The sequence below is a fragment of the Trachypithecus francoisi genome, unplaced genomic scaffold (assembly GCF_009764315.1).
Source record: "Trachypithecus francoisi isolate TF-2019V2 unplaced genomic scaffold, Tfra_2.0 Lachesis_group6, whole genome shotgun sequence".
Lineage (NCBI taxonomy): Eukaryota > Metazoa > Chordata > Mammalia > Primates > Cercopithecidae > Trachypithecus > Trachypithecus francoisi.
In genome coordinates this window covers 77,831,788-77,858,080 of record NW_022681471.1, presented here as the reverse complement: position 1 = coordinate 77,858,080, position 26,293 = coordinate 77,831,788, and the positions used below count along the sequence as shown (strand labels likewise).

The 26,293-nt window shown below is 41.8% G+C and overlaps 1 pseudogene; it reads left to right on the top strand.

Moving 5' to 3' along the window:
- The first annotated feature begins 24,088 nt into the window (after nt 1-24,088).
- LOC117077755 lies at nt 24,089-25,334 on the top strand (annotated as a pseudogene).
- Nucleotides 25,335-26,293: the final 959 nt, after the last annotated feature.

Genomic DNA, 26,293 nt, shown 5'->3' with positions numbered 1-26,293 from the left:
GAAAGACTCTGTCTGACAGCTTTGGGGAGAGCCGTGGATCTCCTAACGCGGAGTTTGAGATCTGAGAATGGACAGACTGCCTGATCAGGTGGGTCCCTGACCCCTGAGTAGCCTAGCTGGGAGACATCCCCCACTAGGGGCCATCTGACACCCCACACCTCATAGGGTGGCGTCACCCCTGAGAGGAAACTTCCAAAGAAAGAATCAGACAGGTACACTCGCTGTTCAGCAATATTCTATCTTCGGCAACCTCTGCTGCTGATACCCAGGCAAACAGGGTCTGGAGTGGACCTCAAGCAATCTCCAACAGACCAACAGACAGTGCTTCTGACTGTCAGACGGAAAACTATCAAACAGGAAGGACACTATACCAAAACCGCAACAGTACGTCACCATCATCAAAGTCCAGAGACAGATAAAACCACAAAGAGGGGGAAGAAGCAGGGCAGAAAAGCTGGAAATTCAAAAAATAAGAGCGCATCTCCCCCTGCAAAGGAGCGCAGCCCATCGCCAGCAATGGATCAAAGCTGGTCAGAGAATGACTTTGACGAGATGAGAGAAGAAGGCTTCAGTCCATCAAACTTCTCAGAGCTAAAGGAGGAATTACGTACCCAGCGCAAGAAACTAAAAATCTTGAAAAAAAGTGGAAGAATTGACAGCTAGACTAATTAATGCAGAGAAGATCATAAACGAAATGACAGAGATGAAAACCATGACACGAGAAATACGTGACAAATGCACAAGCTTCAGTAACCGACTCGATCAACTGGAAGAAAGAGTATCAGCGATTGAGGATCAAATGAATGAAATGAAGCGAGAAGAGAAACCAAAAGAAAAAAGAAGAAAAAGAAATGAACAAAGCCTGCAAGAAGTATGGGATTATGTAAAAAGACCAAATCTACGTCTGATTGGGGTGCCTGAAAGTGAGGGGGAAAATGGAACCAAGTTGGAACACACTCTTCAGGATATCATCCAGGAGAACTTCCCCAACCTAGTAGGGCAGGCCAACATTCAAATTCAGGAAATACAGAGAATGCCACAAAGATACTCCTCCAGAAGAGCAACTCCAAGACACATAATTGCCAGATTCACCAAAGTTGAAATGAAGGAAAAAATCTTAAGGGCAGCCAGAGAGAAAGGTCGGGTTACCCACAAAGGGAAGCCCATCAGACTAACAGCAGATCTCTCGGCAGAAACTCTACAAGCCAGAAGAGAGTGGGGACCAATATTCAACGTTCTTAAAGAAAAGAATTTTCAACCCAGAATTTCATATCCAGCCAAACTAAGTTTCATCAGTGAAGGGGAATAAATCCTTTACAGATAAGCAAATGCTTAGAGATTTTGTCACCACCAGGCCTGCCTTACAAGAGACCCAGAAAAAAGCCCTAAACATGGAAAGGAACAACCGGTACCAGCCATTGCAAAAACATGCCAAAATGTAAAAACCATCGAGGCTAGGAAGAAACTGCATCAACTAACGAGCAAAATAACCAGTTAATATCATAATGACAGGATCAAGTTCACCCATAACAATATAACCTTAAATGTAAATGGACTAAATGCTCCAATTAAAAGACACAGACTGGCAAACTGGATACAGAGTCAAGACCCATCAGTCTGCTGTATTCAGGAGACCCATCTCACATGCAGAGACATACATAGGCTCAAAATAAAGGGATGGAGGAAGATCTACCAAGCAAATGGAGAGCAAAAAAAGCAGGGTTGCAATCCTAGTCTCTGATAAACAGACTTTAAACCATCAAAGATCAAAAGAGACAAGAAGGCCATTACATCATGGTAAAGGGATCAATTCAACAGGAAGAGCTAACTCTCCTAAATATATATGCACCCAATACAGGAGCACCCAGATTCATAAAGCAAGTCCTTAGAGACCTACAAAGAGACTTAGACTCCCATACAATAATAATGGGAGACTCAACACACCACTGTCAACATTAGACAGATCAACGAGACAGAAAGTTAACAAGGATATCCAGGAATTGAACTCATCTCTGCACCAAGCGGACCTAATAGACATCTATAGAACTCTCCACCCCAAATCAACAGAATATACATTCTTCTCAGCACCACATCGCACTTATTCCAAAATTGACCACATAATTGGAAGTAAAGCACTCCTCAGCAAATGTACAAGAACAGAATTATAACAAACTGTCTCTCAGACCACAGTGCAATCAAACTAGAACTCAGGACTAAGAAACTCAATCAAAACCGCTCAACTACATGGAAACTGAACAACCTGCTCCTGAATGACTACTGGGTACATAACGAAATGAAAGCAGAAATAAAGATGTTCTTTGAAACCAATGAGAACAAAAATACAACATACCAGAATCTCTGGGACACATTTAAAGCAGTGTGTAGAGGGAAATTTAGAGCACTACATGCCCACAAGAGAGAGAAAGAGGAAAGATCTAAAATGGACACTCTAACATCACAATTAAAAGAACTAGAGAGGCAAGAGCAAACACATTCAAAAGCTAGCAGAAGGCAAGAAATAACTAAGATCAGAGTGGAACTCAAGGAGATAGAGACACAAAAAACCCTCCAAAAAATCAATGAATCCATGAGTTGGTTTTTTGAAAAGATCAACAAAATTGACAGACCGCTAGCAAGACTAATAAAGAAGAAAAGAGAGAGGAATCAAATAGACGCAATAAAAAATGATAAAGGGGATATCACCACTGACCCCACAGAAATACAAACAACCATCAGAGAATACTATAAATGCCTCTACACAAATCAACTAGAAAATCTAGAAGAAATGGATAATTTCCTGGACACTACACTCTCCCAAGACTGAACCAGGAAGAAGTTGAATCCCTGAATAGACCAATAGCAGGCTCTGAAATTGAGGCAACAATTAATAGCCTACCCACCAAAAAAAGTCCAGGACCAGATGGATTCACAGCTGAATTCTACCAGAGGTACAAGGAGGAGCTGGTACCATTCCTTCTGAAACTATTCCAATCAATAGAAAAAGAGGGAATCCTCCCTAACTCATTTTATGAGGCCAACATCATCCTGATACCAAAGCCTGGCAGAGACATAACAAACCAAGAGAATTTTAGGCCAATATCCCTGATGAACATCGATGCAAAAATTCTCAATAAAATACTGGCAAACCGGATTCAGCAGCATATCAAAAAGCTTATCCACCATGATCAAGTGGGCTTCATCCCTGGGATGGAAGGCTGGTTCAACATTCGCAAATCGGCCGGGCGCGATGGCTCAAGCCTGTAATCCCAGCACTTTGGGAGGCCGAGACGGGCGGATCACGAGGTCAGGAGATCGAGACCATCCTGGCTAACACGGTGAAACCCCGTCTCTACTAAAAATACAAAAACTAGCCGGGTGAGGTGGCAGGCGCCTGTAGTCCCAGCTACTCGGGAGGCTGAGGCAGGAGAATGGCGTAAACCCGGGAGGCGGAGCTTGCAGTGAGCTGAGATCGGGCCACTGCACTCCAGTCCGGGCGACAGAGCGAGACTCCGCCTCAAAAAAAAAAAAAAAAAAACCATTCGCAATCAATAAACGTAATCCAGCATATAAACAGAACCAAAGATAAGAACCACATGATTATCTCAATAGATGCAGAAAAGGCTTTTGACAAAATTCAACAGCCCTTTATGCTAAAAACGCTCAATAAATTCGGTATTGAAGGAACGTACCTCAAAAGAATAAGAGCTATTTATGACAAACCCACAGCTAATATCTTACTGTATGGGCAAAAACTGGAAAAATTCCCTTTGAAAACTGGCACAAGACAGGGATGCCCTCTCTCACCACTCCTATTCAACATAGTGTTGGAAGTTCTGGCTAGGGCAATCAGGCAAGAGAAAGAAATCAAGGGTATCCAGTTAGGAAAAGAAGAAGTCAAATTGTCCCTGTTTGCACATGACATGATTGCATATTAGAAAACCCCATCGTCTCAGCCCAAAATCTCCTTAAGCTGATAAGCAACTTCAGCAAACTCTCAGGATACAAAATTAATGTGCACAAATCACAAGCATTCTTATACACCAGTAACAGACAAGCAGAGAGCCAAATCAGGAATGAACTTCCATTCACAATTGCTTCAAAAGAATAAAATACCTAGGAATCCAGCTTACAAGGGATGTAAAGGACCTCTTCAAGGAGAACTACAAACCACTGCTCAGTGAAATCAAAGAGGACACAAACAAATGGAAGAACATACCATGCTCATGGATAGGAAGAATCAATATCGTGAAAATGGCCATACTGCCCAAGGTTATTTATAGATTCAATGCCATCCCCATCAAGCTACCAATGACTTTCTTCACAGAATTGGAAAAAACTGCTTTAAAGTTCATATGGAACCAAAAAGAGCCCGCATTGCCAAGACAATCCTAAGTCAAAAGGACAAAGCTGGAGGCGTCACGCTACCTGACTTCAAACTATACTACAAGGCTACAGTAACCAAAACAGCATGGTACTGGTACCACAACAGAGATATAGACCAATGGATCAGAACAGAGTCCTCAGAAATAATACCACACATCTACAGCCATCTGATCTTTGACAAACCTGACAAACACAAGAAATGGGGAAAGGATTCCCTATTTAATAAATGGTGCTGGGAAAATTGGCTAGCCATAAGTAGAAAGCTGAAACTGGATCCTTTCCTTACCCCTTTTATGAAAATTAATTCAAGATGGATTAGAGACTTAAATTGTAGACCTAATACCAAAAAAAACCATTCATGCTGGATAGTTTTAAAAGTCTATTTTCATATATAAATGGAATAAACAGGGGGTACAAATGGCACCTTTAAACTAGCAAGAGGAAAGAATCTCTTCCCTAATGTTACACTGAGGAATGTATCTTTAAATGAGAAAGGCCTTAAAATTAACTGATGATCACTATACACAGTCTGAAACTTCCATGACTGTCCAAAGCACCTCAAGGTAACAGCATCAAAGCACTATGGGTGAAGATTCTCAGGCAGAGCACCCCTCCTACAGTTTTTTGAGATTACTTATATGAATTAATTCTCCTTTAGGATTCCCTGGGATGGGGAAGAGATGAGAATAAAATTGACTTGTGATGAGGGAAATAATGAGGTACAAGTGCATGTGGAATTTTTGAAGTAAGCATGTGAGAGATCACTGCTTATCACCCCAGGGTTATCAAAACAGCCTTGGAAATTGCTCTTTCCTCATAATGCCTCTGAAGTTGTAAATCCATCCAAATTTGCTCCCCCTTGAGTGATTACACTTGGGAAATGAATTATTAAAATGTGCAAGTATTCACAGAAACTGAAAAATTTCTCCTTTTAGCTGCAAGGCCAAATGAGAGGAAAACTAATTCTGATCCTAGAAACTAAGGTACGCTGAAGCTTTCAAAGATCCAATCATTTGAATTAGTCTTCACAACCATCAGTTTCCTAAGTAGTTATTTGGCTACTAGTCCTTCAGTACGGTGCTTGTGTTCAATTTCCGAAGTCAATTCATATTCTATACAGCACCTTTGTGTTAAAGCCATGATATTTTACTCCTAGACAAAGCTATGGATGATCATAAACTCTACTTCAAAACTATGGTCACCAAAGGAAATGCTCTGTCAGTGGAGTAGACCCTTTCCAGCTCCATTAGCTGACACTGTCTTATAGCATGGTCTTGAACAGATTTCTTCAGAGATTCAATCCAGTTCAAATTAAAATAAAAAACCTGAGCTGGTTAGATACAATATAGGAGAGAAAAATAAAGCCTCTATACAAAGAGCTTTATTTTATCTAACAAAGAGGAATGTTAAGACAAATTCTATTCAAGAAATCCACCAACATTATGTTAATCCTATCATGTTTCACAGCATTATGTATCCATCCAATGAAATCAGTCGGCAAAGAAACCCATTAAAGGCTATTTTTCATTGTACAGGCAGAACAGTTGTCTGAAATATGCACTAGTCCACACTTACATTACTGAAAACTGTGGAGGAGATAATATCCTGTGACTGACTCAGTCAACCATTTACCCAGTGGAGTAGGTTTTAGCAGATCTTGCTCATACATACTAATAAGACCAGAAACTTTCCCCTGTGGAGCCTTTAGATAAACTCCAGTTTGTCAAATGTTAGGAATAGTCTAGCATCTGAAACAGAGCTATATTTGACAAGACACTGAAGATTTTAAGTAAAGGCTTGGTGAAATGGAGGGGAACTAAAGGATATTTGTTTCCAGGTTTAAGATTGAAGCCAAAATAGTCATTATACTGTATTCAATACATTAACAATTGCAAACATTATAAGAGCAAGGTGGGCCACACTTTTTCTTTCTTCTTCAGTGTATAAGACATAGTGCCTGAATACTTGAACGTATATAGTACATTCATCGTGTACCACAGAGAGAGTCACCTCTACTTCATTCCAGCAACTCAATTTCAAAGTTTAATAACACATGGGTCCTTTCTAAAAAGCACTTGGCACTCTAGCTAGTTTAAAAAACTCAAGCCTTTGATGTGGATATTTGTGAGATTTGTCTTTTAAAAGAGACCAATTTCTCAGACTCAGGAAAAGCTATTCGTACCCTATGGTGTCCGTAAGACTTGCTCTGACATGGGGGCAAGGAAGTTACAAGGCTTCACTCCAACACCATAAAGTACAATATAGGGAAGATTTCTTTAACCATGTGGTCTTTATTTCAGTGCCAGTGTTACAGATACAACACAAATGTTCCAGTCAGAAGGAATTCAAATGGGATGTCAAGGTCCAAGCAAGGCTCAGGAAATAAAAAGAGAGGTTTGAAGTAATAGATAAGATGACTCCAATATACTCCAGGATGAGTCTGATACTCACTCTTCCTAATGGCAAAGGTGCTTTTGATACAGAGTCTGATCTTTAAAACTGGTGAACTACTCTTTCCACCCATTACCATAGTTAAAACAGGCAAGTTATGGGCTTATGAGCACTTCAAAATTTGTAGTGGGAATAGGGTCATTAATAACTATGAATATATCTTTTAGAAAACTTTTTGATCTAAAGTAAGCATATAGATAGATCCTTAAAAAAAACTCTCTCTTGCCATATCTGCTTTTTGATTTGAGAATAAATCCATTTACATAGAAAGCAATTGTTGGTAAGACAGGGTGTAGTTCTGTATTTTGCTATTTATTTTCTATATGTATTAGTCTTTTTTGTTCTTCATTTCCTCCATTAATTCCTATATATATATAATATTGTATTACATATGACATAATAGATATGATATATGTCATATCTATTATGTAATATGTAATTACATATATATTGTATACATATTTGAAAGAAGGTTCTTCCATGTGTGCACTGGAAGCTGGAGCCAACTGAAGGTCTCCGCATGGGAAAATGGGGAAAGTGATGGGGAGCTGGATCTGGATACGAGGAGCATTACTTCCATCAGGAGAGATGCAGATGCCAAGGCTATTTTGCCCAAGAATGAGAAACTGAAGCTGAGGAGTCAATGATGGCTGCAGAAAACCAAAGCCAAAAGTTGGCTGAGCAGAAGTGCAAAGAGCAGAGGCAGAGGGCCACTGTGGTGGTAAGGAACCTGCACCCACTGAGGCACACTCTGGTGGAGCTGCTGAAGCTGGACGCCAGCACCTAGAACAAGGCTCATGACAGGGTGAGCAGCAAGCCCAGGCCACCGGAGCTCAGTCAGATGGGTGCAGCCCAGAGAAAGGACCAGGTTTCAGGAGCTCCAGGCCAACAGAGCTAGCCCCCTGCTGGCTATAAGGCAGCAGCTGACCCACCAGGTGCAGCTGGAAGGTGATGTGGGACACACATGTAGGCTGAGATGCCAAGAAGATGGCCGGCATCTTGAAGACCGTGGCCTGAGTCTGCTGGGTACCCTCTTATCTGGTCTTTTTGCCATGTCACGGGATAAGTGAAGACAGCTGGTTGTGAGAACCAATAAAGTGCTCTATGAATTCCTTCCCTTGCACCTCCAAGGGCTGAACTACTCCTGTTCCTCAGGGCTGGGCCGACTCTGGAAGAACTGCCCTCTCTCCCCTCAGGATGACAAGTCGTGTGCGCCAAGCTGGGGTCCTCCAAATTCCCATGCAGAGTGAAGATGACCAAAGTGGTGGGTTTGTGGGGGCTACACTTGCGGGAAACTTATGGCCTGTCAAGTCCTTGATTCTGTCACTAAACAGGTGCAGACGCACCACACTCCTAGACTGCTGTATGGCTTCCTGGCTGTGTTGGATGCAGGAATCTGTGTAACTATATGCGTTATTAACTATGAGAAAGGTGCCTGGGAGGGGACAGCCTGCTGTGCTGGGTTCTGCCACAAACCGCTGTCTTTTGCTTCAACCTGAATTTCCACTGTGGCCCTGGTGGGGTCCAGGAGCACTCAGGCCTGTGGAGTCTGGAGCCGAGGCTGGCTCCGGGCTTTCTCCACCTTGGAGTCTGCCCCTCAACCCCCTCCTAGTCACAAGGGTTAAGTTGGCACTTGTGAGCACCCCCCACCCTCCACTTGCTTTCTCACTTGTTGTACCCACTCCCTTTGCCTTGCTCCTGCCAGCTCTGAGCCCAGGACTCTCAAGATCTCACTTTGGTGATGTCAGAAGGGAGGGCCTTCTTGCACTGAGGAAATATGGAGCAGGCCCAGTGGTGAAGCCTCTCAGCTGACTCAGAAGCAAGATGGATTGACATTTGTTGTTAGAAGCCATTGGGATTTGGAGTTTGGTTGTTGGAGCACAAATCACTGACTGGTCAGCCCTTGATTTCAGGATATGGAAAGTGAGGGCAGTGCGTTCCCAGCCCCCTGAGGCCCAGCTGGGGTTCCCCCTGCCCCAGCTCTCTCCTCAGGTGTCCCCCAGTGCTGTGTGGGACTTGCTGGCCCATATCCTGCCAGGGGGCCTGGGCAGGACCACTCTCAGCTCTCAGGTTGGGGCCCAGTACCCTAAGCCTTCACAGGCTGCCTGGGGTGGGGTGGCGCTAGGTACCCCAGGATCTTCTGGCTCCAGGATGTGTGCCTGGACTCCCTGCTGATGTCCCTGTGTCATGAGCCCTCTATGGTCCTGACCTCCCATGGCACACCCACGTGCTCAGGGTTCAGAACCCCAGCAGTGTCCAGGAAGGCTGCCCAATGAGAAGGTGGCCAAGAGGAATCTGAGCCTGTGTTTCCTCCATTCAGTCCTAGGATCCTGGGCCCCTACTCCACAACAACAGACTTGGTGGTGTCCACAGACACAGCGTGGACACCCTCCAAGGCACTTGACAAATAAGAAGGGACAGCAGTGGCTGGCTTGGCTGCCTGGCAAGAGAGCACCAACCCTGCTGACAGAGGAATTCTCACTTAATTGAGATAAGTAGTTTACAAAATCGAATTTATGATAAACCCATTTTTGCAATAAAGTGAATGTTAGGAACAAAACCTGTCAAATGCACAGACAGCATAGCCTGACTGTCAGGGAGGCAGGGTGGGGGTGGCCTTCACTTTCTTCACACTTTTCTGTATAGTCTGAATTTTTGTATAATGGATATGTGTTCTGTGTTATTTTAAGAGGAAAACCTTCTAGTTTCCTAGTCTTCAAATGACTTCAGTCTGACTGTGGGCTGGTGTGGCTTGAAACTCCCCTTCTAGGGATGCTCCTGGGCTCAGGAGCTTCTGACTCCTGTCCAGAAACAGGTGCCTTCCCTTTGAGGTCCTAGCTGAGAAAACAGGCCCCATGCAGCAGTGACTGCAGAGTCACGTGTGGACAATGCTGAGGAAAGAGGACTGGCTGGGCATTGTCAGGGAAGATATTTAAGCAAAGACTTAGGAGAGACAGGGGGCAGTGGGCATCCTGTCAACTGAGATGGACTCAGAATTGTCCCAAGAAAGTAGCCTAAGAAACCACAAATTTTGGGTGATGTCATCCTAGCATTTTTTTGCAAGTGCAAGAAACCCAAACACTCAGTGATGGGCTTGTGCTCAGACAGACAGGTTAATCCTTGCATCAGAAGAGCATTCTTGAGTTTATTTATCATCACTCATGTTAAACATGGTTGTTAGCTGAGCACTGCTCCGTTCCAGCCACCATGTAGAGAGAGGGAATCTCTAGATAGAGGATGGAGTAGTCCCATCTTGCCCCAAAACAAATCACGTGCAGTCTCTTTGGACAAACATTGAGAGACTCCCTGGAATCAGTAGATCCGAGTGAAGAAAAGTGTATAATCTTTTCTATCTATCTATATATATATATGCATGTATATTTTCTAACCTTTGTAGCATGAATATGAATTACTTGGTAATATAAGAAAAAATATAAATATATATATTTTTTGATTGTTTTGTTTTTATTTTTAAAATTTGTGTAAATTTATGGGATGCAAGCGTAATTTTGTTACATGCATAGACTGTGTAGTGGTGAAGTCAGGGCTTTTAGGGTAACCATTGCTCAAATAATATACATTGTACCTGATTTGTTTTTTCTAAGACCACCAGAGCGGGCACAAAAGAACCAGCGAGTAGGCAAGGCTAGGAGCAAAACTGCAAATTTATTCTTTGGTCATCTAGCTTCAGGGAAGAAGGTATGTGGGTGAAGTCTGTCGGCCTCTGGCAAGGGAGGCTGAGAGAGTCGCCTGGTAGAGCTCTCGGGCGGAGTTCCTGATGCAGTCCCGACAAAGGTGGGGGCTGAGGAAGCCCACACCACGCGTCTGCCGGGAGTGGCTTTTCTAGGAGTGGAAGGGCAATAGGCGGGGCATGGACGTGTCGGGCAAGGGGAGGGGCTCTGCAGGTGCCACCAGGTAAATCTTGGTCTCTTCGAATTGACATCACCTGGTGCATGACCGGTTGGTCTGCACCTTCCTGGGCACCGGCTGCATTTTCGTGCACACGGGAAAAGTTGATGATGAAAAACCCGGAAGTGTGCCATCCTGCCTCCGTTCGTCCAAACAGTCCAACCTTTTATTGGTAATAGTGATAAGGGGCACCGTGGTCTATCTGGCTGCTTCCAGCTGTTAAGGGGCGTCGTTAAGGTCGGGGTCTATGGTTGGTATCTGGACGTACGGATGAAGAAGCATTTAATTAAAGGTGACGCGAGTGACTTCTTGAGTCTTGGCTCAGAGAAATTTGATCAAAATGGAGGCAAAACATAAAATAAGGCACAGTACTTATATAGGAATGAGGAATGGAAGCATTCATTGGAACATGGACAAAACCCAGAAGGATAGTCCTGGCAAGACTGGGGAGTATGAAATAGTTAAGAAAATTTAGTAAGTTTGAGGTGAGTGGGGGAAAATTGAACTGATTTCCACTGATTGCTTTCAGTGGGGGCCCTTTTTAGCTGGGAATGAGGAACGAGTGCGCAAAGTTGTTGCTGGCCAGGCAGCAAGTAAGGAGTTGAGTTTTTCATGGAGTGGATGGCTTTCCGCCTACTCCTACTACGGAGATATTGAATGGAAGGCTAGGTCCAGAGAAGGATGGCAAAACAGGATAGGTAGCCTCGCTGTCGATTAAAAAATTAATTGTCTTACCCGCTACCAGGAGAGTTACCTGTGGCTCGGTGAGGGTGATGGGGGTCCCTGAGTCTCGGCACCTTCAGCTGTCGTCGTCCAAATGTAGGAGCTGGAAGGAGCTCCCAGGATCCTGGGAAAAGGGGTCACGTTGAGCCGTGGCACCTGTTCTCAGGGTGGGGCAATCAGACTTCCAGTGTCCTTCCTGTTGGCAAACAGGGCAAGGAGGTTGCTGGTGGACGAGGGTCAGGACATTCACTGGCCCAATGTCCTGACACCTTGCAGTTATAGCAAGGCTGCGTTGAGGCTCGGGGACCTTGTGGATACCTGTTGGCATAGTGTCCTGCCTTGCCGCATTTATAGCAGGCTCCTTTTGTAGCCTTGGAGTCTGCGGGGTGTATACTCTCTGGTCTGGGGTTACGACTGGGCTGTAAAGCTGCTGCTAGGAGCTGTACTTTCTGTTTGAGGCAAGCCTGCCACTGTGCCTCAGCCGTCTCCTCTCTGGAGTTATAAACCTTAAAGGCTAATTTAACTAGGTCTTGTATTGATGTCTGAGGACCATCCTCTGCCTTTTGAAGTTTTTACGAATGTCAGGAGCTGATTGAGAAATGAAATAAGACGCCAAAATGGTGGCCCCTGTGGGGGAGGCGGATCCAACCGGGTATATTGGGTTAGAACCTCAGTCAGCCTATTTAAGAATGCGGCTGGATTTTCTTCGGATTTTGAATAATTTCTTTTAATTTGTTAAAATTTACAGTTTTGTTTGAGGCTGCTTGCATACCAGCCAACAAACACTGGACCATTATGTCTCGCCTACGGCACCCAGGCTGGCCTACTTGGTAGTCCCAGTCTGGGTCTGCTGAGGGGACTGCTTGCTCTCCTAGTGGAATGGTGGCATCAGTTAAATGTAGTTGGTTGGCGTGCTGCCTAGCGGCCGCTAGGATACACTGTTGCTCCTCAGGGTTTAGGGTAGGAGTTAGGATCACCTGGAGGTCATGCCAAGTTAAGTCATAGGCCTGACAAAGGTATCTAAATTCCTTTATGTATATGGTAGGATTAGCTGAGAAATCACCTAAACGCTTCTCAATTTTGGAAAGATCGGCCAGTGAAAAAGGGACATGTACTCTGACTACCCCCTCTGCCCCAGCTACCTCTCGCAAAGGTGCTAACACTATAGGAGAGTGTGGGGCAGGAGTGGGGGCATCAGCAGGGCACTTAGAGCGGGTGTGGGCAGAGACAGGAGACTCAAGACAGCCAGTTGGGGGCCCCCAAAGAGGCACGGGACCGAGTGGATTGCTAATAGATAAAAAGGAGGAAGGAGGAGTCTGGACAGGGGGAAAAGGAAGAATGTAGGGCGGGGGTGAGGGTATGGAAACAGAAGGAAACCCTAGGTCCTCCGGCTGAACAGAAAGGAATGAAGACTCCTCTTTTTCGGGTTCCTGTGAGCCAGCGTCCTTGGCCAGCATAACCCGGACCAAAGAACACCGGCTACACAAGTCGGGATGAGAGCGTAAGGCCCAAAAGCCTTGTATGTAATTAATTTCGGACCACTTGCCTAGCCGCTGGCAGAAATTGCTGAGGTTGATCAGAACATTGCAGTCTAAGGTGCCCTCTGGTGGCCACTAAGACTGATTATCTAGTTTATATTGAGGCCACGCCACAGTGGAAAGGAAAATTAACCGCTATAAGGTTTTTAAATTGTCTAGGAGGCACCCTAAAGGGGTGCTCATTAGAAATTTGAACTGGGGATTTCCCATTTGTCTCCTCTTTACTTACACAATGGAGATCTCTGCCTGGCTTCAAAGCGTCCTTTGAAATCACCAGAGACAGACTGGAGGCTCTTGGAGCCAAGGTGGAGATTACCTTCAGGCAGCTGACGTCTCCGTCCTGAACGGGTCTCCTGAGCCACTTGGTGGCTCAAAAGTAAGCCTGGGACCTGCACAGGTTTTTGGCCGAGGGAGGTAAAGAGGAGACAAGGGCACTTACCCCAGAGAGGCCATGAAAGTAAGGAAAGCGGGTCTCAGGTCCTGGTCTGTCTGCGGCGTGGGAGCAGGAGGAGGTTCCTCAACCGTTAGAGGCCTGAGGAGGGATCTCCTCCTGGGTTTCAGCACCAACTGATTTGTTTTTTCTAAGACCACCAGAGTGGGCACAGAAGAACCAGCGAGTAGGCAAGGCTAGGAGCAAAACTGCAAATTTATTCTTTGGTCATCTAGCTTCAGGGAAGAAGGTATGAGGGAGAAGTCTGTCGGCCTCCGGCAGGGAGGCTGACATAGTCACCCAGTAGAGCTCTTGGGTGGAGTTTCTGATGCAATCCCGACAAAGGTGGGGGCTAAGGAAGCCCACACTGCGTGTCTGCCGGGAGCGGTTTTTCTAGGAGTGGAAGGGCAATAGGCGGGGCATGGACATGTCAGGCAAGGGGAGGGGCTCTGCAGGTGCCACCAGGTAAATATTGGTCTCTTCGAATTGACATCACCTGGCGCAAGCCCGGTTGGTCTGCACCTTCCTGGGCGCCAGCTGCATTTTCGTGCACATGGGAAAAGTTGATGATGAAAAACCCGGAATGGTGCCATCCTGCCTCCATTCGTCCAAACAGTACCCATTAAGTAATTTCTCATCATCCACCCCACCCAAAATATACTATATGAATTTACTTATCTTTTTCTGTATAGTTTTAAATTTTTTTTTTTTTTTTACACTGGAGATTACAGTTAACATCTTACAATTAACATCTTTGTTGACCAGCCTGGGCAATAAAGTAAGACCCTATCTCAAAAGGAAAACAAACAACAACAAGAACAACACAAAAACAAAAAACAAAGAAACAAAAAACCCCCAAAATGCAGTAACAGGGACTTTTATATTTATCTATGCAGCTACTTTTACCATTGCTCTTTATTTGTTTGTATGATTTTGGGTTATTGTCTAGTGTTCTTTCATTTCAGGTTGAACAACTCCCTTATAATTTCTTTTAGGGTAGATCTGTTAGTGACAAATTCCCTCAGTTTTTTGTTGCCTGGGAATGTCTTAATTTTGCCTTTATTTTTGAAGGACAAAAGTTTTGCTGAATGTAGAATTATTGGTTCATAGTTTGTTTTTATTTTCCCCTTTGGCACTTAAAATATATTATGACCATCTTCTGAAGTCTATGGTTTCTGAAGAGAAATTGATTTGTTTCTCATTGAAGATCCCTTTTTCATTCGTGGAAAGTCACTTTTCTCTTACTGCTTTCAAGATTCTCTCTTTGCCTTTGGCTTTTTACACTTTGATCATAACTTGTCTCAGTGTGGATGTGTTTTAGTTTTCCTGCTTGGAGTAAATTATGCTTCTTGGATGTGTAGATTCCTATCTTTCACGATTATTCGAGAAACTTTTGGACATTACTACTTTAAACATTCTTTTGCCCACTCATTTTATGTTCCCTTCTGGAGGTTTCACTATTCAAATATTGGTATGCCTGATAGTTTCCCTTAGGTCTCTAAGACTCTATTTATTTTTATTTTTTCTTTGTATTTCTGTTCCTCTTACTGCACACTCTTGTTTGACCTATCTTCAACTTTACTGATTATTTCTTATACCAGCCCTAATCTACAATTGAGCTCCTCTAGTGAAGTCTTTATTTCTGTTATTTTACTTTTGTTCTCCAGGTTTTGTATTTGTTTCTTTTTAAGAAATGATTTCTCTTTATTGATATTCTTTATTTGTTGAGACTTTGTTCTCCTGGTTCCTTTCTTTTTTTTTTTTTTTTGTCCATGATTACTATTAGCTCTTGGAGCTTTTTAAAGATAGTAGATTTTTTTTTTTTTTTGAGATGGAATCTCACTCTGTCACCCAGGCTGGAGTGCAGTGGCACAATCTTGGCTCACTACAACCAAGCTCCGCCTCCTGGGTTCAAGCGATTCTCCTGCCTCAGCCTCCCAAGTAGCTGGGACTACAGGTGCATGCCACCACACCCAGCTATTTTTTTGTATTTTTAGTAGAGATGGGATTTCACTGTGTTAGCCAGGGTCTCAATCTCCTGACATCGTGATCCGCCTGCCTCCCAAAGTGCTGGAATAAGAGGCGTGAGCCACCATGCCTGGCCAAAGAGAGGAGATTTAAAGTCTTTGTCCAATTCCTAGCCTTTCTCAGGGAATGTTTCTATTAATTTCTTCTTCTTCTTCTTTTTTTTTATACTGAGTGCACCTTTGCATGTCTCATAATTATTGTTTAAATCTGAACATTTTATGTATTATGAAGTGGCAGCACTTGATGTCAGATGATCCCTGTTCCCCTAAATTTGTTTTGCTGCTTGTTGTTACTTTTTAGTGACTTTTGTAAACCATTTTTTATAAAGCTTGTATTCTTTATGTGTGGCTACTGAAGTCTGCATTCTGTTAGCTTACTGGACGTTCATATTTTGAAAGCATTTTCTTAAATACCTGAAACTCACCCCGACAAAATACTCACCCAGTCTTTGAATATGGACACTGTGTGGGGCCCTCCTTCAATGCTTTGCTTTGAAGTCTGTTTTATCTGATATTAATGTTTACATAATATGCATTTTTCCTAATTTTGGCATACTTATGCCTTTGTATTTAAGGTGAATTTCTTGTAAACCATAGTTTTAAACATAATTCCCTCCCCCAAATCTCTCTCTTTTAATTGGTGTATTTAGATGATTTACACATAAGGTAATTATTAATATATTAATGCTTATGTCTGCCACCTTATTATGTGTGCTCTACTAGTTTTCTTTACTTCTCAATTCTTTTATTTGCCTTTTAATTTTTAACATCTTGTTGGTTAAGTAAAATGTTTTGGATCACACCTTGATTTATTTAGACCATTTTTTTTCTTTCTCTTTAAAATATTACCTGCAACCAACTCACACCATATACTGTTTTTGAGTATACCACTTTGCATAGTTTTCTTTATAATTGCTTTAGAAATTACCATATGTATACTAACATATCACTGTGTACTGGTATCGGATTTTTAATGCTTCGTATTAAATATAGAAACCTTGCTTCCACTTAGGTCATTTCATCCTGTGCATTCAAATAAAATATAACTGGCTTAAATACTTAGTGTGCATATATTGAGCACCATATCACATAGTGTTATAATCTTTGCTTCAATCTTCAGATAAGATTTAAAAACGCAGGAGAATTAGGATTATCTCTTACTATTACACCTCTTTTTTGTATTCCTATGTTCTTCCTTTTCTGAGGTTCCAAGCCTTCTTCTGTTATAATTTCCTTTCTAAGAAAGTTTAAAGAACTTCTTTTAGCTGTTTTTTAAGGATAGATTTGCTAGCAACAAATTCTCTTTATTTTTCTTCATCTAAGAATGTCTTGATTTACCCTCATTCCTGACAGATATTTTTGCTGGATATACAATTTGTGTTTGACAAGTCCTTTCTTTCAGCACTTAAAATACGTTGTTACTTATTTCTGGACTTTATGGTTTTAGATGAGAAATATATTTTCGTTTGAATTAGTATCATCCTAGAAGAAATGTGTTGTTTGACTCTGGCTGCTTTCAAGATGTTTTCTTTACATTTAGTTTCCAGAAGCTAAATATCCCATGTCTTGACATGTGTTTCTTTGGATTTATCCTATTTGCAATTCACTGAACTTCTTGAATCTGTGGGTTTAAGTGTTTCACCAAATATGGGAAGTTTTCAGCCAGTATTTTTTTGAGTATTCTCTCAGCCATACTCTATCTCTTCTTTACTTCTGGAACTCTGGTAATAAGAACGTTATATATATATATTATATATATATATATATATATATATACATTCTCACACGTCCCTTAGGTCCTCTTCTTTTTTAAAAATTCTATTTACCCACTGTTGTTAAGATTGAATAAATTCTATTTATCTGTCTTCAAATTTACTGATTCTATCCTCTGTCATCTCTACTCTACTATTAAGCCCATCGAGTAATTTGAAAAAATTTGCTTACTGCCTTTTTATGTTCTATAATTTCCATTTATTATTTTAAAATATAACTTGAATTTCTTTCTGACATTTTCTCTTTTTTTTTTTTCATTTATTTCAAGGAAATTGTAAGTCCTTGTTAAAGCAATTGTATAGGGGTGGAGCAAGATGGCCGAATAGGAACAGCTCCAGTCTCCAACTCCCAGCGCGAACAACATAGAAGACCAGTGATTTCTGCATTTTCAACTAAGCAACTGGGGTCATCTCACTAGGGAGTGCCGGACAATTGGTGCTGGTCAGATACTGCAGCCCGACCAGCGAGAGCTGAAGCACGACGAGGCATCGCCTCACCTGGGAAGTGCAAGGGGGAAGGGAATCCCTTATCCTAGCCAGGGGAACTGAGACATACAACACCTGGAAAATCGGGTAACTCCTACCCCAATACTGCGCTTTAAGCAAATGGGCACACCAGGAGAATATATTTCACACCTGGCCGGGAGGGTCCCATGCCCACGGAGCCTCCCTCATTGCTAGCACAGCAGTCTGCGATCTAACCGCAAGGCAGCAGCGAGGCTGGGGGAGGGGCGCCCGCCATTGCTGAGGCTTAAGTAGGTAAACAAAGCCGCTGGGAAGCTCGAACTGAGTGGAGCTCACAGCAGCTCAAGGAAACCTGCCTGTCTCTTTAGACTCCACCTCTGGGGGCAGGGAACAGATAAACAACAACAACAAAAAAGCAGCAGAACCTCTGCAGACGCAAACGACTGTATCTGACAGCTTTGAAGAGAGCAGTGGATCTCCCAACAAGGAGGTTGAGATCTGAGAAGGGACAGACTGCCTGCTCAAGTGGGTCCCTGACCCCTGAGTAGCCTAACTGGGAGACATCCCCCCACTAGGGGTAGTCTGAGACCCCACACCTCACAGGGTGGAGTACACCCCTGAGAGGAAGCTTCCAAAGTAAGAATCAGATAGGTACACTCGCTGTTCAGCAATATTCTATCTTCGGCAACCTCTGCTGCTGATACCCAGGCAAACAGGGTCTGGAGTGGACCTCAAGCAATCTCCAACAGACCTACAGCTGAGGGTCCTGACTGTCAGAAGGAAAACTATCAAACAAGAAGGACACCTATACCAAAACCCCATCAGTACGTCACCATCACCAAAGACCAGAGACAGATAAAACCACAAAGATGGGGAAGAAGCAGGGCAGAAAAGCTGGAAATTCAAAAAATAAGAGCGCATCTCCCCCTGCAAAGGAGTGCAACCCATCGCCAGCAACAGATCAAAGCTGGTCAGAGAATGACTTTGACAAGACGAGAGAAGAAGGCTTCAGTCCATCAAACTTCTCAGAGCTAAAGGAGGAATTACGTACCCAGCGCAAAGAAACTAAAAATCTTGAAAGAAGAGTGGAAGAATTGACAGCTAGACTAAATAATACAGACAAGGTCATAAACAAAATGACAGAGATGAAAACCATGACACGAAAAATACGTGACAAATCCAGAAACTTCAGTAACCGACTTGATCAACTGGAAGAAACAGTATCAGTGATTCAGGATCAAATGAATGAAATGAAGCGAGAAGAGAAACCAAAAGAAAAAAAGAAGAAAAATAAATGAACAAAGCCTGCAAGAAGTATGGGATTATGTAAAAAGACCAAATCTATGTCTGATTGGGGTGCTGAAAGTGAGGGGGGAAATGGAACCAAGTTGGAAAACACTCTCAGGATATCATCCAGGAGAACTTCCCCAACCTAGTAGGGCAGGCCAACATTCAAATTCAGGAAATACAGAGAATGCCACAAAGATACTCCTCAGAAGAGCAACTCCAAGACACATAATTGCCAGATTCACCAAAGTTGAAATGGAGGAAAAAATCTTAAGGGCAGCCAGAGAGAAAAGTCGGGTTTCCCACAAAGGGAAGCCCATCAGACTAACAGCAGATCTCTTGGTAGAAACTCTACAAGCCAGAAGAGAGTGGGGGCCAATATTCAACGTTCTTAAAGAAAAGAATTTTCAACCCAGAATTTCATATCCAGCCAAACTAAGTTTCAAAAGTGAAGGAGAAATAAAATATTTTAGAGATAAGCAAATGCTTAGAGATTTTGTCACCACCAGGCCTGCCTTACAAGAGACCCTGAAGGAAGCCCTAAACATGGAAAGGAACAACCGGCACCAGCCATTGCAAAAACATGCGAAAATGTAAAGACCATCGAGGCTAGGAAGAAACTGCATCAACTAACGAGCAAAATAACCAGTTGATATCATAATGGCAGGATCAAGTTCACACATGACAATATTAGCCTTAAATGTAAATGGACCAAATGCTCCAATTAAAAGACACAGACTGGCAAACTGGATACAGAGTCAAGACCCATCAGTCTGCTGTATTCAGGAGACCCATCTCACATGCAGAGACATACATAGGCTCAAAATAAAGGGATGGAGGAAGATCTACCAAGCAAATGGAGAACAAAAAAAAGCAGGGGTTGCAATCCTACTCTCTGATAAGACAGACTTTAAACTATCAAAGATCAAAAGAGACAAAGAAGGCCATTACATAATGGTAAAGGGTCAATTCAACAGGAAGAGCTAACTCTCCTAAATATATATGCACCTAAAACAGGAGCACCCAGATTCATAAAGCAAGTCCTTAGAGACTTACAAAGAGACTTAGACTCCCATACAATAATAATGGGAGACTTCAACACTCCACTGTCAACATTAGACAGATCAATGAGACAGAAAGTTAACAAGGATATCCAGGAATTGAACACATCTCTGCACCAAGCGGGACCTAATAGACATCTATAGAACTCTCCACCCCAAATAACAGAATATACATACTTCTCAGCACCACATCACACTTATTCCAAAATTGACCACATAATTGTAAGTAAAGCACTCCTCAGCAAATGTACAGGAACAGAAATTATAACAAACTGTCTCTCAGACCACAGTGCAGTCAAACTAGAACTCAGGACTAAGAAACTCAATCAAAACCGCTCAACTACATGGAAACTGAACAACCTGCTCCTCAATGACTACTGGGTACATAAAGAAATGAAGGCAGAAATAAAGATGTTCTTTGAAACCAGTGAGAACAAAGATACAACATACCAGAATCTCTGGGACACATTTAAAGCATTGTGTAGAGGGAAATTTATAGCACTAAATGCCCACAAGAGAAAGCAGGATAGATCTAAAATGGACACTCTAACATCACAATTAAAAGAATTAGAGTGGCAAGTGCAAACACATTCAAAAGCTAGCAGAAGGCAAAAAATGATTAAGATCAGAACAGAACTGACGGAGATAGAGACACAAAAAACCCTCCAAAAAAATCAATGAATCCAGGAGTTGTTTTTTTTTAAAAGATCAACAAAATTGACAGACCGCTAGCAAGACTAATAAAGAAGAAAAGAGAGAGGAATCAAATAAACAATAAAAATGATAAAGGGGATATCACCACTGACCCCACAGAAATACAAACTACCGTCAGAGAATACTATAAACACCTCTATGCAAATCAACTAGAAAATCTAGAAAATGATAATTTCCTGGACACTTACACTCTTCCAAGACTAAACCAGGAAGAAGTTGAATCCCTGAATAGACCAATAGCAGGCTCTGAAATTGAGGCAATAATGAATAGCCTACCAACCAAAAAAAGTCCAGGACCAGATAGATTCACAGCAGAATTCTACCAGAGGTACAAGGAGGAGCTGGTACCATTCCTTCTGAAACTATTCCAACCAATAGAAAAAGAGGGAATCCTCCCTAACTCATTGTATGAGGTCAATATCATCCTGATACCAAAGCCTGACAGAGACACAACAAAAAAAGAGAATTTTAGACCAATATCCCTGATGAACATCGATGCAAAAATCTTGAATAAAATACTGGAAAACCGGTTCCAGCAGCACATCAAAAAGCGTATCCACCATGATCAAGTGGGCTTCATCCCTGTGATGCAAGGCTGGTTCAATATTCGCAAACCAATAAATGTAATCCAGCATATAAACAGAACGAAGACAAGAATCACATGATTATCTCAATAGATGCAGAAAAGGCTTTTGAGAAAATTTAACAGCCCTTCATGCTAAAAACGCTCAATAAATTCGGAATTGATGGAACGTACCTCAAAATAATAAGAGCTATTTCTGACAAACCCACAGCTAATATCATACTGAATGGGCAAAAACTGGAAAAATTGCCTTTGGAAACTGACACGGAACAGGGATACCCTCTCTCACCACTCCTATTCAACATAATGTTGGAAGTTCTGGCTAGGGCAATCAGGCAACAGAAAGAAATCAAGGGTATTCAGTTAGGAAAAGAAGAAGTCAAATTGTCCCTCTTTGCACATGACATGATTGTATATTTAGAAAACCCCATCATCTCAGCCCAAAATCTCCTTAAGCTGATAAGCAACTTCAGCAAAGTCTCAGGATACAAAATTAATGTGCAAAAATCACAAGCATTCTTATACACCAGTAACAGACAAACAGAGAGGCAAATCATGAATGAACTTCCATTCAAAATTGCTTCAAAGAGAATAAAATACCTAGGAATCCAACTTACAGGGATGTAAAGGACCTCTTCAAGGAGAACTACAAACCACTGCTCAGTGAAATCAAAGAGGACACAAACAAATGGAAGAACATACCATGCTCATGGATAGGAAGAATCAATCGTGAAAATGGCCATACTGCCAAGGTTATTTATAGATTCAATGCCATCCCCATCAAGCTACCAATGAGTTTCTTCACAGAATGGAAAAAAACTGCTTTAAAGTTCATATGGAACCAAAAAAGAGCCCACATTGCCAAGAACCCTAGTCAAAAGGACAAAGCTGGAGGCGTCACACTACCTGACTTCAACTATACTACAAGAGTACAGTAACCAAAACAGCATGGTACTGGTACCAAAACAGAGATATAGACCAATGGAACAGAACAGAGTCCTGAGAAATAATACCACACATCTACAGCCATCTGATCTTTGACAAACCTGAGAGAAACAAGAAATGGGGAAAGGATTCCCTGTTAATAATGGTGCTGGGAAAATTGGCTAGCCATAAGTAGAAAGCTGAAACTGGATCCTTTCCTTACTCCTTATATGAAGATTAATTCAAGATGGATTAGAGACTTAAATGTTAGACCTAATACCATGAAAACCCTAGAAGAAAATCTAGGTAGTACCATTCAGGACATAGGCATGGGCAAGGATTTCATGTCTAAAACACCAAAAGCAATGGCAGCAAAACCAAAATTGACAAATGGGATGTAATTAAACTAAAGAGCTTCTGCACAGCAAAAGAAACTACCATCAGAGTGATCAGGCAACCTATAGAATGGGAGAAAATTTTTGCAATCTACTCATCTGACAAAGGGCTAATATCCAGAATCTACAAAGAACTCAAACAAATATACAAGAAGAAAACAAACAACCCCATCAAAAAGTGGGCAAAGGATATGAACAGACATTTCTCAAAAGAAGACATTCATACAGCCAACAGACACATGAAAAAATGCTCATCATCACTCGCCATCTGAGAAATGCAAATCAAAACCACAATGAGATACCATCTCACACCAGTTAGAATGGCAATCATTCAAAGTCAGGAAACAACAGGTGTTGGAGAGGCTGTGGAAAAATAGGAACACTTTTACACTGTTGGTGAGATTGTAAACTAGTTCAACCATTATGGAAAACAGTATGGCATTCCTCAAGGATCTAGAACTAGATGTACCATATGACCAGCCATCCACTACTGGGTATACACCTAAAGGATTATAAATCATGCTGCTATAAAGACACATGCACACGTATGTTTATTGCGGCACTATTCACAATAGCAAAGACTTGGAATCAACCCAAATGTCCATCTGTGACAGACTGGTTAAGAAAATGTGGCACATATACACCATGGAATACTATGGAGCCATAAAAAAGGATGAGTTTGCATCCTTTGTAGGGACATGGATGCAGCTGGAACCATCATTCTTAGCAAACTATCACAAGAAGAGAAAACCAAACACCGCATGTTCTCACTCATAGGTGGGAACTGAACAATGAGATCACTTGGACTCGGGGAAGGGAAATCACACACTGTGGCCTATCATGGGGAAGGGGGAGGGGAGACGTGGGAGGGATTGCATTGGGAGTTATACATGATATAAATGACGAACTGATGTGTGCTGACGAGTTGATGGGTGCAGCACACCAACATGGCACAAGTATACATATGTAACAAACCTGCATGTTATGCACATGTACCCTAGAACTTAAAGTATAATAATTAATAAATAAATAAATAAATAAATAAATAAAAAATAAAATAAAGCAATTGTATGACAGATACCTTAAAACCTTGTAAGGCAATTCTACCATCTCTATCAACTCAGTGTTGGCATCTATTGATTGTTTTTTCTTATTCAAATTGTGGGTTTCCTGGTTGTTGGTATGATGAATGATTTTTTATTGTATGCCAAACATTCTGGAAAATTATGTTGTGAGATGTTTAATTACACTAACCTTATTTTTAAGCACATAGTCTCTATGTTGAAGTAGCAAAAGAGCTGGATATGTTCAGCTTCCTGTTGGCCTCACTGACACCAGGTAGTATGGAAGTGGAGCGCTGAATCATGCCACTTTGTTGCTGCATGGTAAAAATGGAAGCTCAGTTTCTAGTTGGACCCTGCTGACAATGGGGAATGGTGGGGGAGTTGTCTTAGTTTAGGTTGCTATAACAAAGTACTATATACTGAGTGGTTTAAAAAAAAAAATGCTCTGAGTGACAAAAATATTAGCAGAGGAGTTTGGAATTGCATCTAACATTGAGTCATGAGTAAACTGTCTTTCAGTCCTGGGAGCCATTACATTTGTACAACAAAGGCTCAAACTTTATAACAAAGTACCTTCAAATGGTCTGGTTGTTTACTGTGGAACAACTGTAACAGAAGAAGGAAAGGAAAAGAAAGTGAACATTGACTTTGAATCTTTCAAACCAACTAATACATCATTGTACTTGTGTGACAACAAATTCCATACAGAGGCTCTTATAGCACTACTTTCAGATTATAGCAAATTTGACTTTATTGTAATAGATGGTAGTGGTGCGGTTTTTGGCATGCACGAAGGAAACACAAGTCCTGCACAAATTCATTGTGGATCTCCCAAAGAAACACGGTAAAGGAGGTCAGTCATCCCTGTGTTTTGCCTGTTTAAGAATGGAAAAGCGATATAACTACGTTTGGAAAGTAGCAGAGACTGCTATGTAGCTGTTTATTTCTGGAGACAAAGTGAATGTGACTGGTCTAATTTTAGCTGGATCCGCTAACTTTAAAACTGAACTAAGTCAATCTGATATATTTGATCAAAAGTTGCAATAAAAAGTTTAAAGTTAGTTTGTATATCCTATGGTGGTGAAAATGGCTTCAATCAAGCTATTGAGTTATCTACTGAAGTCCTCTCCAATGTGAAATTCATTCAAGAGAAGAAATTAATAGGACGATAGTTTGATAAAATCAGCCAGGACATGGGCAAGTACTGTTTTGGCGTTGAAGATTCGCTAAAGGCTTTGAAAATGGGAGCTGTAGAGACTCTAATAGTCTTTGAAAATCTGTTATATGTGATATGTTCTTATTGACAAGGCACAGAAAAGGAGAAAATTCTCTAACTCCAGAGCAAGAAAAGGATACATCTCATTTCATAGACAAAGAGACTGGATGGGAACATGAGCTTATTGAGAGCATACCCCTGTTGGAATGGTTTGCTAACAACTATAAAAAATGTGGAGCTACGTTGGAAATTGTCACAGATAAATCACAAGAAATGTCTCAGTTTGTGAAAGGATTTGGTAGAAGTGGAGGTATCTTGTGGTACCGAGTAGATTTCCAGGGAATAGAATGCCAGGAGACGATGAATTTTTTACCTTGGTGGCTAGTAGGTAGTCAGCAAAACGTGCCTCACCCTCCAACATCCAACCCAAGGAGCATACCCATGGTCGAATCCAAACATGTCCCTGCCTCACAATTGGAATATTTCCAGAATTTAATCCATGAGCATTGGATATTGAAAGAAAACCGAAACAAAACCAGACCCAGTCCTACACTTCGGTTTGTCATGGTGTCAGCACAGCAGCCTACAACTAAGTTCCTAAATGCAACTTTGGACTAGTGTAAAAAGGAATCCCAGTTTTCACTTTACTGGTAGTATAATTGGTTGCTCTTGTAGTTTATGAAAAAAAAAATTTTTTTAACCTTCATACGTAGAAGCAAAAATACTTTAATTGCTGTAAATTTTCAAAAGTTAATAGAAGTGAGATCAGACTGGTTTGTTTCTTATTTTGATTGGAGAAAAATTAAATTATTGCATTTTGCAGTGACCCATTTACATGGCATTCTCAGCTTAGACTGCATAAGAAAAAATACATGTGGTGAAACGTTGGAACCATTTCTCTCTTGGTCTCTGTTTGATGTTGAAAGGGTGAGCTAATAGGAGGCAATTTCAACTTCACTCCCTCATGCTACCCACTCCCCTGCCAGTCTGGCAGTTTCAAGGATGCAAATTGCATTGCAAAATCAACTGACTCCTGAAGTATTTGAGACAATGCATTGTTTGCTTCCATTTGTTTGGCAGACACATTGTGCCAGCATTTGGGAGCCCTTTGAATCAATTGTTTTGACAAGGGTCCTTATAACCTTAGCCTACTAGAAACCAGTTTGGGATGGATATGATGGGGCTTCTGTCTGCTGCTGAGATTGGGAGAAATGAAACATGCAATCTAAGCGGAAGTGAAGAAATTTAAAGATGATTTTATTTTGTTAGGACCAATTCTTGTTTAAAGGGAGGTGGGCGTGTTTTCCTTGTGTTGGATGGCATGAATTATGTGAACGTTTTGATTTATTAA